This window comes from Suncus etruscus, chromosome 8 (assembly GCF_024139225.1).
Source record: "Suncus etruscus isolate mSunEtr1 chromosome 8, mSunEtr1.pri.cur, whole genome shotgun sequence".
In the NCBI taxonomy this organism is placed as follows: domain Eukaryota; kingdom Metazoa; phylum Chordata; class Mammalia; order Eulipotyphla; family Soricidae; genus Suncus; species Suncus etruscus.
The window spans coordinates 83,539,604-83,558,837 of record NC_064855.1 but is presented as its reverse complement, the minus strand read 5'-3'; the positions used below and the strand labels follow the sequence as shown (position 1 = coordinate 83,558,837).

General features: G+C 32.8%; 1 protein-coding gene across 4 annotated transcripts in view; it reads left to right on the top strand.

Annotated features, from left to right (window-relative positions):
- PCDH9 (protocadherin 9) overlaps positions 1–19,234 on the top strand; it is a 965,083-nt gene that overhangs the window by 900,933 nt on the left and 44,916 nt on the right. The window lies entirely within an intron of this gene.

The window sequence follows — 19,234 nt, the reverse complement described above, 5'->3', positions numbered from 1 at the left end:
CATTCTCATTATAACATTACCGATTATACCCCCAAAGCTGATTTTATTTTCACAATAATGCATTTCTGTCTTCTAACGAGAAGATTTTCATTCTTGCCAGTTGTTTCTCTCACAATATTTAGCCACCTAGTGACTGATTTGTGCCAGGTGGAATTTTTCCAAGCATGTGATATTTTACAATTTTCTATTTACTAGTTCCCGGAGACAGATAAAAATGCATCAGCAAATAGTTCTGTCTCCAGGTTGAGAAATGCACTTAAGTAGCTGAGACTCAAATGCAGACAGAGTCCTGAAATACATGCCTCACATACCTAAGCAAAACAAGTATTGCAATTCTACAATGATAGAAGAAAAGTATTGCTTTTAGTGAGGATTTAAGAATTGACTTTTGACTTGGAGAGAAAAAATTCTAAAAATGTAACCAGCTAAAAAGATAAAAAAAAAACGTGTTAGGAAAACCCAAAGTGAAAAGGCCATTAAATTCTAAGGCACATAAATTTATTTTCCTTATGTGCACTGTTTTTTAAATAATCTGGAATTGCATCAAAATAATTGAATAACAATATCAACATTATTAATAGTATTGTATGTGACTTTATTATCAACAGTCCCAGCTGCACTGTAGCAATAAATTGTTTATTTAATATAATGACTACCAACTGTTAAAGTGTACCCAGCCTCTTACCCTCAAGCAACCAAGATTGGCAAGATGACAGAAGTTAAGAGATACATCTCTATTTAAGAGAGAGAGTGAAAGAATAACAATGCCCAGAAATAGAATAGCAAAAAAAGGCAAAACATTTTTCCACTTTTTAAATGTTTGTAAATAGTGGACTAAAAGTCCATTTTGTACTGGGTTGAAGGTGTGCAATATAGTAATATAAAAAGAGTTCATGAATAGCAAGTTATGAAAGAATTATCGTCTGCATATTTGGAGCAATTATCCAGGGCTCATTTTCTTAGCTTTCCATAACTTTATTTTTTTTTTATTTCTTATCTTATTTATTTTTCTTTTTGGTTTTTGGGACACACTAGGTGGTGTCTAGGGGTTATGCCTGGTTATAGACTCAAGAATTGCTCCTGGCATGCTCAGGGGACCATATAGGATGCTGCGATGGAACCTGGATTCATCCCAGGGAGGCCGTATGCTCTATGGCTGTGCTATCACTTCAGTCCCAGTAACTATTTCTTTAAGGCTATTCTTCTCCAATTTCCTATTACTCTTCTGCTACACCTCCTACTAACAATAGGGTAGTTCTTAGATTCTACATACCAAGTGTCATCTTGATATCAAGGTATTAATATTTTCATGTTTTAATCTTTCTAGTCTTTTAAGTTTCTATGATACTATTGATTTCAGTGCCAGTGAATCATTATAGTTTTTGAGGACCACTAGCCCTCTACTGGTAAGTGAAGCTGCTGTATATATTTTAAGGAGACCATACTTATCTCACAAGAAAAAATCAGAAGAATGGAAGGCAAGAGAAAGGATTTCTTTGAATTTTGAATCAATAGTATTTGACCTTATTCAGCATTTAATTGATTAGCTCTTCAAATCTGTAAAATGGAGGATTACCCTCACTGGTTAGAGAGGCTGTTTTACAGCCACGATGTACATTTGTATTGATCATGTCTGTGCATTAGGTCATAGTTACTATTTAATGGCAAGATCAGAATGGAAGGGTCCATTTAAGTGTTTCATAGTAATGTGAGCCATTTATAAATTGCTGGAGATACGTGGTCATCTGTATCAACTAGCAATTTTATTTGAAATTGTAAACTTCTAGCAACATTTCCAGCTATTTAATAGAAAAGGATGTTATGCAAGGCCGTTACATGATGTATTATTGTTAGGGGCTGAATATGAGTGCCCCTACTTACATTTAAATGGTAAAACCTTGTTCCAAGATATTAGATCTATAAAGAACTAAGGTCAACATGGGTTGTTTGGCTTAGTGACCTTAAAAAAGATATTTGAGAACATATTATCTTGCTCTTTATCTCTATGGAGAAATAAATTAATTATGGGGGTAGAATAATAATGTAGCAGGTAGGGTGCTTGCCTTGCATGTGGCCAACCTGGGTTTGATCCTTGGCATCCTTATGGTTTGCATACCTACCTGGAGTGATTCCTGAGCCAGGACTAACCCCTGAATACCTCCAGATGTTGATCAGAGACAAAAACAAACAAAACAAACTAAAATAAAAGGGAATTATTAAATACACAATTAGCTACAGTGCCTGAAAATTGATAAAAAGAAGTTCATAATAAAACTGTCATCACTGGCAATTTCATCCTAACCTTCTTATTCTATATAAGGGAAAAGTAAATTTATTTTTCTTAAAATTACCCAAACAGGGGCCGGATTGGTAGCACAGCACTAGGGCTTTTGTATTGTACATGTTGACCCAAGTTGGACCTGGGTTTGATCCCTGGCATCCCATAAAATCCCCAGAGCCAGGATTGATTTCTGAATGCAGAGCCAGGAGTAACCCCTGAGCACTGTATTGTGTAGCCTAAAAACAAACAAGCAAAAAAATTACCCAAACTATGGAATTTTTTTAAGACAACAGATATAGAGTAATAATGTCACACTAGACTATACATGAGAAATGAGGATTTAAATGAGAATGCATAATGTCAATGAAATTTCAAAATTGGACTACTTATACACAAAAGAACACAAGAAAATTATTTGCCTATATATGTTAATTTGTGATTAAATTTTAGTTATTTTAATTGTTTCCTTACAGAATATTAATCATAATTCTGAAGCATGTGATATAGAAGACAAAACTACCCTGGTTTCTGTTTGTTTATAGTAATGAATTGCATGAGAATATGATTCTGTATATATTAATTTAGAATTTTTTTCCATTATGAACTTGGGAATACCAATTAATCTCCTATAAAGCAAATTATCCATGGGTAAATCTGGATAATATTATCCATGTGGTTATTCTAAAAAAAATTAAACAATATGAATTAATCTAGGATTAATCTAGGATTAATCTAGGATTGAGGATTTGAAATGTCATCCTTATTATTTTGGGGTAGAAAGGTTTAGGTCATTTCTGTGACTGAGCTAAAGAGGAATTTGAGCAATACTCAGAGACAATGTGTGGTGGAAGAAATCACACTTGGTCAGTCACATACAAAGCAAACACTATAACACCTGTAATACTCCTATAATACCATGTTCTTGTTTTTTTTAATTTCACAAATATTACACCAATTAAATAAATGAACATATTTTGTTTTAAGATAACTATATATAAAACATACATATTTCTTCATTGAACCATTTACTACTTCTTATATAAAATAAGCAACTCAATTTTTATAGGAGACAAAATAACCTCATAACTGTTGGCTTATGATATTATTAGTGACAATTGACTTCTCTAAATATATGTGTGAAATTACGTTTTTATTATTATTTTTATTGGAGAGGCATGTCTTTCTGAGCTCAGAGTTTATTTCTGTCTATACTTTACAGAATTTACTTCTGTCTTTTTTGTCTCATAGTTTATCCCTAGAATTATTCAGAAAACATATATAGTGTAGATCCACCAGGCTTGGCTGCATAGAAAGCATGCAACATACTTCTGTACTCTCTTGCTAACTTGACTTATTTTATAATTAGTAGCAATATTAAACCTATTTTATCTACATTTTTACCTATATTTTACCTATATTTCCCCATATCCACTAAACCAAATTAGAAATATATCATAATTCAGCCAACATATCAAAGGAAAATAATTTTAGTAACTCTATTAGGTTAAATGAGAGACTATAAGACAAAAATATAATAATGTGTCTGGTCTGGTGTAAGATCTCCATAACTGAATACTGTTGATATAGTTTTGTCTTTGATATCTATCATTTTATATAGTATTATTTACATGGTTCGATTTTGAATATGTATTATTACTCCTGTATTCCTTGTAACAATAAAGACAAAAATGGAATAGCTACAGCTTTTAAGTTGACATATTCTTTTTTTGTCCTATAATATCATTTCTAAATATGTAAACTTATATAGATAATAGTTTAGTAATTAATGTGAACTAGAAGCTATATGAAAGTGGTGAAGGAGAAAATTACTTGATTGACTTAATTGTTCTGAATTAGTTTGAGAAAATAGATGTAAAAACAGAAATAAGGAGGTTATTATGATAATCATCTAAGTTTAAAATAATAATAGATCAAGACACAGTTTACAATTGTCAGAAAGTCAGGTTTGGGATATTTTATTAATTTAACAGTATATTGTGGCTAAAAGCCATGTGGCGTAGAAGAAAATATATCTAAAATTTGTGAAATTGTGCAATGCATTCAATATTTTTGTATTAAAACAAAAGGCCTCAGTCTCATTGTCTAAGATCCAAAAAAAGGGGTTATACTAGATGTGATTCCATTTTCACTAATGTGTCAGAGAAGTATCCTCATGATTAAAGAATGATTCCATAGTGTTCAATAACTGTAGATGTAAAAAAAAAATTGGAAAAGCAGTAAGTGATGTCAGAGAATAATCCCAAGTGAGTTACCTCAAAACCTAATGATAAAGATGATATTTTAAAAAGGGGAAAGTGGTAAACATCATCTGATGTTATGAAGAACTTAAATAGCTATTCAAATCTAGATATATTAATAATACATTGCTAACTTTTAATATGTGATGCAAAGTTAGAAGGAAGAGGTCTATGATCGAATCTAATGATTTTTCTTCACAAGATGGTTTAGTGTTATTAATGAGATATCAAAAAATATTTGTTTGTCTTGAAATATAAAGCTGAATATAACATCTAGGTCAATGTAAATTATAAACTGAGTATATTTGTAAGATTATATCAAATCCATGGGAGTAGATACTTTAATAGTCATACAGAACATTAAATATTCCATAAAAGTACCTTGAAAATATCTATCAGTTGAGACTAGGGAAAGGCAATTTAAGAAGTGGTTGGAGGAAAAAGAACAGTATGAATAGAACCAGTACTATCTATTATTGAGGAATTTGATTTATTTTAACTTGAGGTATCAAAAGATGAAAACTTCATTAGTAATAAGAATTCAACTTGTAATAAAACCCAGGAATTCTCTAAACTCAACTCTTCCAACCTTATGAATTACACAACTCCAGTGACTTTTCTTCTATCATCTTGAGAGCTAGCACTTCAAGACTTCAGTTAACTTCTATTCATTTGTTGGCAATTATCAGCATACACTAGACCAGGTATATGTGACATTACTGTTTTTAAGGATTATAACTGGCCAGGGTTCAGCCTTTGCTCAAAAGCAAATGATTTTATCATTAGTTGCCACTGAAGATGCTTGCTCTTGCTAACTCTGAAGTCCATATTTACAGCAGGTTTAGAAGCTCTCCTAGGTATTCAGGTGGTGATATTCTGCAAAGAACTCTAGGTGTTCATAGCCGTGAGGTACACCCAGTTTCTTTTAAAGCAAAAGGACAAACTTTAGCACTAAGAATTAGAAATACATTTTTTCATCCAACCATTTATGTATGGAGCTATAGATATTTAACAGCAATAACTTGTTTACAAGGAGATAATGGGAATCATAGTAAGGGACCAATTATTAAAATAGGCAAAAATTCAATTTATAGCACTTCACATATGTCCTTTATGAATCAATAAAAGAATATATAATATTTTTATTTTACCAAGTAGTCATTGACTTTATTATAATGGCAGCATTCTTTCTCCAGCAAATACTTCCTAATGTTAACGACAGAGTGTGTTTTCTTCAGTACTAAGCCATTCAGATACTTCTCTTGATCTGTGCTTAAAATCATCTTAGTAATCAAGAATTATTCTGTTACCATTTCTTATTTTGGAGGTCTGCTGTGAAACCAGTAATATATTTTTCATAAGGTTTTGCAGTGTCGATGTATGGTTACTATTTCTTCTGACATTTTATTTATGTATAAATCATATATTTGCATGTATTTTTAATCAGAGGGTGAAAGGAAAGCACAAGGATAGAGAAAGTTGACAAGGGTGATAAACAGATTGAGTGCTGAAAAAGGTCAAAAAACCTGAGTGTCAAAAAAGAAAAGATAATTGATTGACAAGGACATCAAATAAGACCTTGAAAAACTAAATTATGGCAGAGTGAAAGTGCTGTAGAAGTAGAATCAGTACTGTAGACAAAGAATCAACTGGATACTTGTCTATCCATACATTAGGTAGCTTATAAGAGAAAGAAAGTTAAATTATAGCCATGCAGGTAGTTGAGAGCTACAGAAATGGTTAGGAGAAAGAGTTGTGTTGCTGTCCAATTTATTTCTTGTTTTTTGACAGGAGGGTATTATTACATGTTTTCACAGAAAGTTCCTGCAGAGGGGCAAATGGAATATAATAGTATTTGTGTGGAGAAGAAAGGGGATGATTTACTGATCACAATACAGAGGTATCAGAAGGTAAAACTAACAAGTCCCCACGAATGTGACAGTAAAGGGAGTAAGTGGATATAGGTGAAAAATTAAGGCAAAAAGAGGAAATAGGCTTTTACTAAGACACAAACGAAGAACACTGATATGTATAAAGGAGAATGCAATAATTAGGGTTTCAGTGGTCTATTAAATTACAGATGGTGTCATTTGCCAAGAATGTAGTGTTTAGGCCTGAACTGAAGTCTGAGGAATAGCTACCATGTTGAATTCTCTTGTGAGTCAGTAAGCGATGATTAAAGAAATTGTTGAACACCAGTGAGGTTCGAGTTGAGGTTAAACAACACAGATTTGTAGAGGAGCCTGTCAACACCAGTTTCAGATTTGTTCTAGCAATAGCTGGCAGCTCACTAGCTAAGGAAAGAAAGCTTTTTACAGGGTAAAGAATTAGCATGGTGGACATAACTGAAGGCCAACAGAAGTCGGCTTAATATATAAGGTTCTTAATATATGAGGAGCATCTAAAAAGGCTGATTACAGGGTAAAGGCTGATAGGCTGATCCAGAGGGTAAATTAAACTTGATAGCAGTTAACAAACTAGGAAATATGAAGTGAATTATGGTACTACAGAACCCAGTGAGGATAAATAATGTTTTCCATGGATCCTAGAAAGAAGACATGGGAAACTTTGTAGATAATTCGATGTTGTTTAAAGGAACTGTGCAACACAAGGAAGAGAACACTCTGTCTTTTTTGACATTTCTTTTGAGGTCTTATTTACAGTCTCAACACAACCTAAGGCCTGCAACATTTGTACATTCAAATTATACTGAAATGTAGCTATTTAATAGGAATTGTAACTATTACAGATATTTTTTCATCTAAATAAACTCACTAAACTATTAAAATTCAAAACATAAAGACAAAATACGATTGCACTCTATTTGTGTATTACATATGTTCAGAAACAAGAATACATTAAAATGCACTTGGCATGCAATTGAACAAGAACTTTAATATATTTTTCCTTGGAGACATTCTTAGATTTCCTGTACCAGGTACATTTTATAACACTGTATAAAATTTATATAGCAACCTGTAAATTATAATTATTGCACACAATATATTTTTAGTGATAAAGATGTGTTCTTTGGGCACAAATCCCTTAAGACCTGATAGAGTCAATGTACTCATACATTTTATACAGTAAAATGATTTGATTTAGGGAATATCAACATTTTTCTCTTCACTCTTGTTTACTTTTCCTTTTATGAGGCTTTCTGACAAATGTGCAGTCATTTAGAATTAGTAAAACCATGTTTTAGGGTGCTAGATTTATGGTCTTCTAAACTGAGGAGATTCAGCTTGCATTTACATGTAGGAATTCTTTATATTATGGATATGCAAGGGCAGGACAATATCAGTTACTTGATCCATAATCAGGTAAAAAAGGTGGATCAATGGCTTCTAGCCCTTGCAATCTGAACTAATGTATTCTAATTCACTGAGGAAGCTATAGTTGAATTTTCCTGTTCTGCATTTCGGCATATAGGCTTTCATAAACTCAGCTGCCTTTGTAATTTCTGCATTGGGTTATATAGGTTCATATAGCAATGTAAATCCCTGGAATTGATTCAAAAGTTTTCACTTTCACTAATGGCTCTCTTTACTTTCAAAACTGAGGGGATAGGGGATGCCAAATTTCCATCCCAAAAGGTTATTTCAGTAACCATATACTTGTTAGCACCTAAAACCTAATGCACACTTCCAATATAGATATTTCTCCTGCCCCTTTTTTTAAATTTTGTTTTGTTTTTGTTTTGTTTTTGGGCCACACCCGGCAGTGCTCAGTTATTACACCTGGATATCTGCTCAGAGATATCTCCTGGCAGGCATGAGGGACCATATGGAATGGCGGGATTCGAACCAACCACCTTAGGTCCTGGGTCGGCTGCTTACAAGGCAAACCCCGCTGTGCTATCTCTCCGGCCCATAAAGATATTTCTACATGCACAAAAATTCGAAGCCAAGAACTAATATTTTAGTGCCCATGAACTCTACAGGAAAGGTCACCTGAGAAGGTGAATGATGATCAGAAATGTATGATACTTACTGTTAGAGAACAAGAAGAAATGTTTAAGAGCAATCAAGAAATGCATGTGTTATTCACTATTTCATAAAAAGGAAAATGCTATACATTAATTGAATACTTTTGGCTCAGTAGTGTAACTGTGAAAAATAGAACTGAGCTAACCTGCCTGACAATAATTTAGGTCATCTGCAAATCACTCTATCTGCCAGTGCAGGCAATTCCTCATCTTCATGATGTCACATTCTTTTTCTATTAGCTATTTACCTTCTGATGAACACAGGGATATAATAATTCATTTCTTTATAAAAATAATGTTTTATTGATGGTTTTATCCCCAAAGTTTATTTTTGTAGAAAAATATTTTCATTGTAATTTTCTCATTCCAAGATCTTTTTTGTTTAAAACATAGAGTGTTATCAAGACATTGAATATATTGCTTAAAGACAGTGTAGTTTGCTTTATTATAGAAAAGGGCAGTGGTTTTTACATTAGATTATACTCAGGATATGCTCCAAGGAACCTTAAAGTGTATTTATGACAGTGAACCTAGCACATCTCCATGGTTTCTAGAGTTGTCGGCTTTCATGCTCTGTGTGAGGGTGTTCCAAATCAGCCTTATGCTTCTTAGTTTACAGAAAATTCAGGGTAAACCTTTTATTTGCAAACATGGCTTACTTGCCAAGATGAAAGAAAAAAGCAACTGATTAGTCAGCATGCAGCCTTCATCTTGAAGGGCCTTGATGCCCAACCTTTTTCAACAGTCAGGAGACTGGCCTTGTGTGAGAGGAATGTAGTGTGGAAATGCCTTTGATAGCTCGGTGATTGAGGCTAGCATGCTTTGGAAAGGGACTGGACTAGCTTTAAACAACCCTGCCTGAGAGAACACAGAGTGTGCATGGCTGGAAAAAATTAGCTCATTATAGCTCAGTGTTGTTGCCCTTTGGAGTAAAATGAGAGAAAAGCTTGCTCTGGTACTTCTGCTGATAAAATTCACTTTCTGGAACACAACCAAATCCCATCATATATCATCTGAGAGAAATAAAGCAGTCAAAAAATGGTATTTCTAAATAGGCCTGGAACATCTTGGCAACTGAAAAAGCAACACAAATAAGAACAGTGCCCTACTAGCTCGACCCTTAAATTATGCAGCTGTTCATTACCCGAATTATACATCTTGGGCTGCCCTTTGGAAAAAGGCATGGAGCACAGAGCTGGAACAATCTCTGAATTATAGTACAATAAGAAAGACCTCCTAAAGTGTCACATGCATGTAGTGGAAGATAAGAAAGGCCAGCTTAAGTTCTTGGCATTTTAAAGAAGGCAATCAAGAAAGCCTTTGAATCTTTTAGTTTTCTTGCTCTGTAATTCATTTGCATTTTTTGAGTTAGTTAGACAAAGCATCCCATTCATGTCAGCAGTCCTGTGTCAGTCTTCTCCTCTGAGACATGCATGTGTGTTTTAAACTGCAAGGTATTTACTGATGGGATGGTTGAAAAATGCTAACTGCAGCAGTATGCTACTCTATTTAGAGAATTAGCAAAGACAATATTTAGCATCTCATAAAATAAAGACATCCATAAAATAAAGCCTTCTTAGATCATAAGAGCAGAACTCTAAAATTCATTTTACTCCCTCCTGTAATGGATTTCACATTTCAGTACAAAGAAAAACATATTGCACTAGTTAACCTAAGAGTTGTGCAGTATAGTTCATGGGCTCATTTTGTTGCGCTAATATTCACATTTCTTCACTATAGTATACTAATATACTTATGTTATATACTATACTAATAAGTATAACAATACTTAAATTTTAATATACTAGGCTGCTAAACTTATAGACTATTACTATATAAAGAATAATAAAGTTTTTATTTTGTTACCCAAATTATTATTTGGAGGACAAAATTAGTGAGGGTGCTGACTATTTCTATCATACATGTTACTTAATTCAAAGAGTAAAATGTCAAGTTTTTCTTTAGTATTTAAAATAATAATTTAAGATAGTAAAATACATTAGATGTACATAAAATACATATACCTAGAATACATTATATATCCATATATTTATACATGTATGTCTATGAAGTGAACCTTTTATTTGACATAATGAGATCATTGCAATGTTTACTTTTAAGTATTCATAGATATTAATGATATATTACTATCGCTATGTCATTCTAAATCTAAATCATAGGCACATGTTCTCCCAATTATGTCCAGGCCCAATCCACTGTAATGTATGTCTATGTTCCATCAAATGTCAAAAGGATCTTTGTAGGGTGACTTTCTATTTCATTCTTTCAAAAGTAGGAATATTTCTTATTATCTTTGTGGCATAATCTAGTCAAATAGCATGTTAAAGCAGGCAATTGTGCTGGCTAGATTCAAACAAAAAAATAGAGATGTGCATTGCAGGTGTACTCATGTGTCATAACTGCTGAAGAAGAGGCATCCTGTGGAAGGAATACATATTACAAATGTTAACCCTAATCATGTTAAATGTGTCAAGCTTCACTATACAAATAAAAGTCAAATATTACAAACATTTGAGTTAACTTGGAAACCAATTCACTCCAAGAACTTCCAGAAATGAATGCCTTGCTTTCTGTGCTTTTTTTTTATATTGTTGAACACATAAGCACAGAACCCAGTTTAGCCACAATTAGATTTTGTAAATTTATGGCATAAAAAACAGTGAAATATTATATAGAATATTTTAATCTGTTACTTTTTTTTTTTTTTTGGTTTTTTGGGCCACACCCGGCAGTGCTCAGGGGTTACTCCTGGCTGTCTGCTCAGAAATAGCTCCTGGCAGGCACGGGGGACCATATGGGACACCGGGATTCGAACCAACCACCTTTGGTCCTGGATCGGCTGCTTGCAAGGCAAACGCCGCTGTGCTATCTCTCCGGGCCCTGATCTGTTACTTTTGTGAGAACTTTTGTAATAACAATTTATATATCTGCACTTGGTTATTCATTTAAAAATTTCCTTTTTCATGGAAATATATGCAAGTCAACAACTATTTTTAGGAAAAGAATTAGATATTTGTTGCCAATTATTACAAAAAGTTTTGGATTTGTTAGCATGCTTTTTGTTTACTTCAGTGTTTACCTGGGGAATGAGAATAAGTATGTTCTGCCTGATCATCAAAAATGTAACAAGATAGATGTAGAAAATTATAATATTTGAATTACCAGACTCTGGAGAAAAACTGATGGGATTTGAATGTAGCCTATGCAACTAGATTCTTCTTTATGCCTCAATTTCTATTATCAGAAAAAGTAGAATATTTTTTAATCTGTTATTTGGAGCAAGTAAGTTAATATATGCAATTATGGTCCTAAGACAATTCCTTTACTGATATTAGTTTATGATTATCATATTCACTTTTATAATATATAAAATGTATTTACCATATCAATAAGAATCTATATAAATATTATTTATTAATTGTCTACAATGTTTATTTTAAAATTGAATTAGACCTTTAGTAATAGAGTAAACCCTGGTCTGAAAACTATTCCACATTCTTGATATTTAAAAACATATATGTTCAGATTAATTTAATTTCACAAATAGATGAGAGAAGTTTCAATAAAAAGTACCTCCTTTTTATAAATAGTGATATAGGTTTTCTCTCTTTAAACTGCTAAAGACACTAGTAATAAAACTTCTGTTCCTATCTCTTTCAGAAAAAGATAGAGATATCTTTTTCTTTTCTTTTTCTTTTTTTTTTTTTACTAGTACTTCAATCTCACTACTTGGGTAGACACTTAAAGCCTGTGCAGCTGCTAGCAAAGCGTATGTAAACACACACACTTGAAGTGTGCATATTTATGTCTCCCTGGAGCACTGTAGGGCCACCAGCTCCCTCTATTCTGCCTCTGTTCTGCCCTGACCGTGCCCTCATTCTGAAGATTTATGGCCATCGCTACACAAATGTCCTGTGCCTCTTGTTGTGGGAGTCATTCTAGCAAACCAGCTCAGTGCAGGCATACACCTTGTACCCCAGAACACACATAGATATAAGATGTTTGTTTTCTCTTTGGGTAACTTGTGCAGCCAAAAATCAACAGAGTCATTAATCAGACCAGTGCTTCTCAAGCTCTGCTGTGCATAGGAATCACAGGTAGTTTGTTAAAATGCACTGTAGATCCAGGAACCTGGTGTGACTTAAGAGTGTTTTTTTTTTTTTTAAGAAGCTCTGGTGATCCCACTGCTAGAGTTTCTCGCCTTGCTCTACATGACAAACAAATTAGTGCATCATTTAGGTAGCAACTACCTAAAACTATTCATTGCTATCTATGAATAAGAAACAGTAACTTTGAATATGTACTTCTATTTTTATTCATGGAAATTTTCATTGTACTGTGAAGATAATATTTGCTAAATAATCTATATTAAACTTAATTTCCATGAAATTAAACTATAATTCCACTAGGGTTTGGAGTAAAGTATAATATAATCAGAAAATATAATCAGAAAAACTAGAAATAAATTTGCTGGAAAATGTGTATTCACCTAGGAGCTCTTTGTAGCAAGCTGATGTATCACAAAGGTGGTTAAAACAACTCAGATTAGTTCAGTATAAACAAAGATGCCTACTTAACCACTTTGTATAATGGGGTTATATTAATGACTTAAAATTGAGTTTTCCTAATTTAGTCATGTGAAATTACAAACTCATTCATTATTGGGTTTCAGTCTTACACTCTTTTAACAACGATCACATCACCAGTTTCTCTTTTCTCCACCAATGCACTTCACTCCCATTTTCATACCATTCACCAGAGTGTTTCTGTGAGAAATATTTTTAAACTCCCCTTTAAGTTTTTGCACTGTTGTGTAATACTGATGATGAAAGATTTTCATATGCTACACTTAACCATCTTTCCACATCTCCTCCTACTTCTAAGATTAAATGCTTCCCATCACCAGTGACTGTTTCCTCCCTATCCTATTCCCCAGTCTCTAAGGAGGCATATTTGCTACCAAATATCCGTTTTCAAGCTCTTTGCTTCGCTATCTCTGGTCATTTGTTGTTCCAACATTGTATATCTTTATATCACTCATAGGAGATAGAATTGAGTATTTCAATGTAAAAATGAAATTAAGTAAATATCAAAAAATACTTAGATTCATCAACTCAATCTTTCTCAAATATTAGCTAGTGTAGAATGATATATATTTGGTCAAATTCTACTGATGAAGTGTTTAAGTGGAATTTTAAAAGTAACTAGTGTTAACCATCATAAGAGCATGATTAAAATGTGAAAGAGCTATTTAATTTATAATTAATACCTTGGATCTAGGGGTTGGAGAGAGGCTATAAAAGTAAGGCTCTTCCTGGTTTGCAGCCAATTCAGCTTCAATCCCTGGCAGCATATCTGTTCTCCAGAGCAAAGACTGGTATAACCCTTATCAAAAGCCCTTTTCATACAAAATATAATATTGGGTCTAAACTTGAATTGCTTTATATAATATAGATTATTATCAATTCTACTTTGAGAAGAAAATACAAACATTATAGTGAAATTGCTACCATAAAAATAAAAAAAGAAAGAAACAAAAATTATTTCCACATGAATAGAAGTCAAGTTATTTTATTTATTTATTTACTTACTTATTTATTTATTTATTTATTTATTTATTTATTTGTTTAGGCTTTGGATCACACCCAGCAGCGCTCAGGGGTTAGTCCTGGCTCTACACTCAGAAATTGCTCCTGGCAGGCTCTGGAGACCATATGGGATGTCGAGATTCGAACCAATGACCTCCTGCATGAAAGGCAAAGGCCTTACCTCCATGCTATCTCTCCGGCCCCAAACCAAGTTCTTAATAATATCTAATTTTATATTTCTTCCAAGTGAGAAAATATTCTAATTGTGAAAAACAGTCAGAACTTCTATATCATTAGATTATTTTAGCAAATTACTTTTGAATTAGTATTTCAGACATGAATTTGAAATACATTGTTGACTCAGATTACTGGACTTTGGAATAACTCTAGTATTTCTTGGAGTAGTTAGTAGAGTATGTCTATCAATTGATGCTTAAGAGGTCATGAGTCTCTTGGTCAGTTACCAGAATGCAGGGTCCTGAGGATGAGCTTCTGCTTAGTTCTTTTTTTGGCAATGATTACCTTGGTCATCACGGTGATGCTCAGTGGGCCTCCACATACTTGCCTGATGAAACTTGGAGGTCTTCAAAGATGCAACCAGTTATGCACATGCTCCAGGAACTATGTGGTTTTAGGAATTTAAGTAGGGTTGGCTGAATATAAGATATACCCTCTAAAATCTGTACTCTCTCCTAAACTTGATGCATTTTTTATTGAAAAAATATATAGGTATTTTTTGTTTCCTTTTAAATTTTCTTTCTCTAAAACATTTCCCCTAGTTGAGTTACATAGGGAACTCAAAAGAAGGAAGCACATGAAACTTAAGGTCGATTTTTTTTTAATAATAATTTTTATTTTGACCAAAGGATTACAAATCATTCACAGTAGTATTTTTGGTACATAGTGACATTGAATCAGGGGCATTCCCACCACCAATGTTGTACTCTCTCCACCCCTGTTCCCAGCATGCATCCCAAATCGCCCTTCCTTTGCCCCACCAGGCTGCTAGTATAAGTGGTTCGTTCTGTGTCTAGCTTGTTGTAGATTGGGTATTGATTCTGTTGTAGTTGGTTTTGAATTTTGTGTTTAAGTCTGATCATTTTTTATTTGTACTCAATGTTCATATTCCTGTTAGGTCTTGGTGCCCTCCATTGTTTCCCCCTCAATTTGTGAGGCAGAAGTGATTTTGAATTTGTCTTCAAAGAGAATAAAAATATTTATTGGATAAAATTATACATGGATAAATACATTTTATCTGATAGAATTTTTGAAGAAAACCGAAAAGGTGGGCTAGAAGAAATCAGAAATTATTATGAAAACCTCTATACTAAGAAGTGCATCCAGGAGCTAGTGTGAAGTAGAAAAACAGGATGGGCACTTGCTTTCACTTGGCTAAGTTGGGCTTGAGACCAGCATTATGTATGGTCCCCACAGCACTCCCTGAATTCAGAAGCAAACCCTAAGCACCTCTGAGTAAGGCCCCTAAACAAAACAAAATAAAAGAAAGAAGTGTCTTTAATGTATTGTAGAGCTCTTTTTATGCATTCTGTTATTTTAGTCATACAAAAATGCATCTGTGAAAAGATAAAAATTAGAGGAAAAATATAATGTATGAAATGTTTCCTTAGTGTTTGAAAATATAACAATGTGTACTCTTCACTTAATACATAAATATATAATCAAGGTACATTCTATGTCTTTGAGACTTTATTTCAAATTTCATTGTACTTTTTATGTATTTTCACAGCAATTTTCAATGAATTATTTGTAATTAGGCAACCAAAATATCTCTTAAATATACAAATTACTAATGCAACTGAAAAGCCAAATAGCTGAGTTCATCTCTAAATGAATAAAGAGAAGATTTGGGTTCAACTTGTACTTTTCTTGATGTATTTTCTATATGTTATCAAAAAAAATAATAGTTTTTTTTTTTTAGCTCACTTGTTATATATAGTTATAAAACTGTAACTGTAGTCATGTAAGAGTAGAAGTTGTTTTTTTTCTCTTCTGGTCCAATGCTCTTTTAGACTATTGCCTATGTGAAAAGCTCAAGTCTCCTGAAACGAAAATATGTGCATGCTTGTGGTGAAAGTTTTCATTAATAATTTCAAATCATACGCTTCCACAGATCTGCCACTGTTTCAAGTTATGGCTATTTGGAGTTCTTATGTTTTTCTGCCAATGTGAAAATTGGTTTTGCGGGATTGTTTATTACTGCTTCTTTACTATTTTTTTTTCTCCCCACCACCAAGAGAATACTTCTGTTCTGCTGAAGTAATGGAAGACTAAAAAGATAGAATATTTTCATGTCAGAAAAATTAAAGTCATAAAGGAGATAGATTTCCAGAATTAAATTAGAATTGAACAAGTCAGTTATGTGTACATCCATCAGCCTAGTGGTCAGAATCTCATTTCCACTGAAGCAAACTTAGCTAGAGGGCAGATAGAATTTTACACAGAGAAACTCCCCACATCATTCTCAGCAAATTATGTTGAGAAGAGAAAGTATTCACCTGCCAGTCGGTAAAACATCTTTACAAAAAGCATTCTCCTAGTTAAGAATAACACTAATGAAGTCCCAAAAACTGTCTAAATAAGTCTGAAACCAAATTTTAAATAGTTTCCAAGTAAACTTGTTGACTTTCTCATGGAGGCAAAAAAAACTCACTGACTCTTGTACACTCTTTATGTACATAGTAACACTAGTTAAATCCCTCATTTTTATTATTACCAATAAATAGGAAATAAATGTCATTAATATAATGTATGATTAATATGTATTATAAAGCATATATTTATTTATTCATTATTAAATAATATCTGTGATAATTTTACTCCTTGATAGAGAGATACCAGAAAGATCAATGCCAGAAAAAAAGACTTGAGAGAAAAGGACGTGTAGGAAAGAGAGAAGCATATTAGTGATATATGAACATCCCTTCTTTGTATAAATCAACATAATTTTATTTATGCATTTTAGTAATACTGACGAGAATATTCTGTGGTAGGTATTGTGCCCCAAATTCTATAATAATAGGGACAGAGATCCACAGAGGGGAGGGACTTTGCCTTGCCTTTGGCTGACCCAGGTTCAATCCCAGACATCCCCTATTGTCCCCTGAGCCTGTCAGGAGTAATTTTGGAACTCAGAGCCAGGTGTAACTCCTAAGCACCACCATGTATAGTCTAGAAACAAAAAAAAAATGGCAAGAACAAATTTTACAGAATTAAAAACTTGAAATAATGGCTTTCTACTTAATTTACCCTAGGTCCCAATGTTTACATATAGAATATTCAGATTATATATTCTGATGGAATCTGGTTTATCTAAATTTAATGCAGAAGAAAAAGTGAATTACCAGTTTTGGATCTGATTTTATAAGTTTTTATATTATATATAATTCACCTCTTTTACCATGTCCTTAATGATGAATTGATATGAAAATAAGAAATACTTATTTCCCTTTCAAAGTCATTCTAAAAATTTAATTAGCAATATTTCTTACCTTCATATGAATGAAAAAAACCTGTTATCTTTATTATATGCAGATATTTATCTAGTTCTGAACTAAATTAGATTCACATCTCTGTTATTTACTTTGTGTTAGAAAATACTATGCATAATTAATCTATATTTTTGACTTTCTCCTTTTTATGTAATCCTTGGCAAGTTTACATCCAATGGAGACAGATAAAAATCACTTAATTGTAGCATTGCCTTTAATTGTCAAAAGGCTTGTCATAAAAAATAGTTGTAAGAGAATTTTATTCTAAAGGTAGACATATACCGGTCTAGAAACCCAATTCTCAATCTAAAAATAATATTAACTTTAGGACAAATATTACTGGGACTTTTCACAGATTTATAATTTTGCTTCAAAAATCATACTTTTCATTTGAGTAATCTTAAGTTTCTAAGATATATATAAATTTAGTGAAGAGTCACATTGATCTTTGAGCCTAACTTTTGGTTTTGTCAGTTTCAGAATTTTTATAAGGTATTTTTAAACATAACTTTGAAAGGCACTGTGTGTAATTTTATTATTATTGTTATCATGCTTTAAACAATGTTATGGTAAAATGTGCTTTGGGTCACACCCAGCTATGCTGAGCGCTTATTACTAGCTCTGTACACCTGTCAAGATTAAGGAGACCATATGAAGTGCTAGGGATAGAACCCGATTGCTCACATGCAGACAAAGCAAGCACCTTGTCTTCTCTACAGTCTATTTAGTCCTATTATAACCTTCTATGGTAGTTTAATATGTATAACTGTGAAATAGTATTAGTGATGCTTTGTATTTTGTTTTTTTTTTTCAATTGAAGCAATATTATACTATAACATTACATATTTGAGGTATACGTTACAATGCCACTACTATAATTCACCATCAAAGATCCCATATGTCCTTAAACATATACTTATCCTTTGAACCCATGAGCTTGACTCATTTTTCTTTTTATCTGGTGAGCCACTGACTGAATTTACGATATAAAATTTTATTATTGTTTCAATGAGTTCATCAATTAGTGTGTTTTCTCTGTGTATAATGTGTAAGTTAATAGCATGGTACTTGTCTTTATCCATCTGGCTTCTTTTTCTAAGCATGAGATACTATTGGTCAGTTCACATCATTTGAATGTTTATCATTTTTTTCACTCAAGCTAATATTACACTGTGTGTTCATTATGTGATGTCTGTTGGTTGGAACTGAAGTTTTTTTTTTCCAACTTAGATATTGAGAATAATGATGCATCAGACATAGCAGTGCATGTATTTCATAAAAATGTTTTATATCTTGGTGGTAAATGCCAGAGTAGAATAACTAGATATTATTTAAACGCCCATTTAAAGTCTGTTAAACATTTCTTTCCTGATGTTTTTATATTTTGGTTTATAAAATGACATGCTAATGAAAATGAGAACTCATCAAATTAAAGCACAAACAGCAGTCAGAAAAACAAAGCAGTGTCTACTTGACCACAAGCCACAAAAGAGCATATTACTAGGTCCACTTTATAACTGGCTATGCTTTAGGGGTTCCCAGGGTACTGCATTACTGAGCAATAATGTTGGTTTTCTAGAAGTCAGATG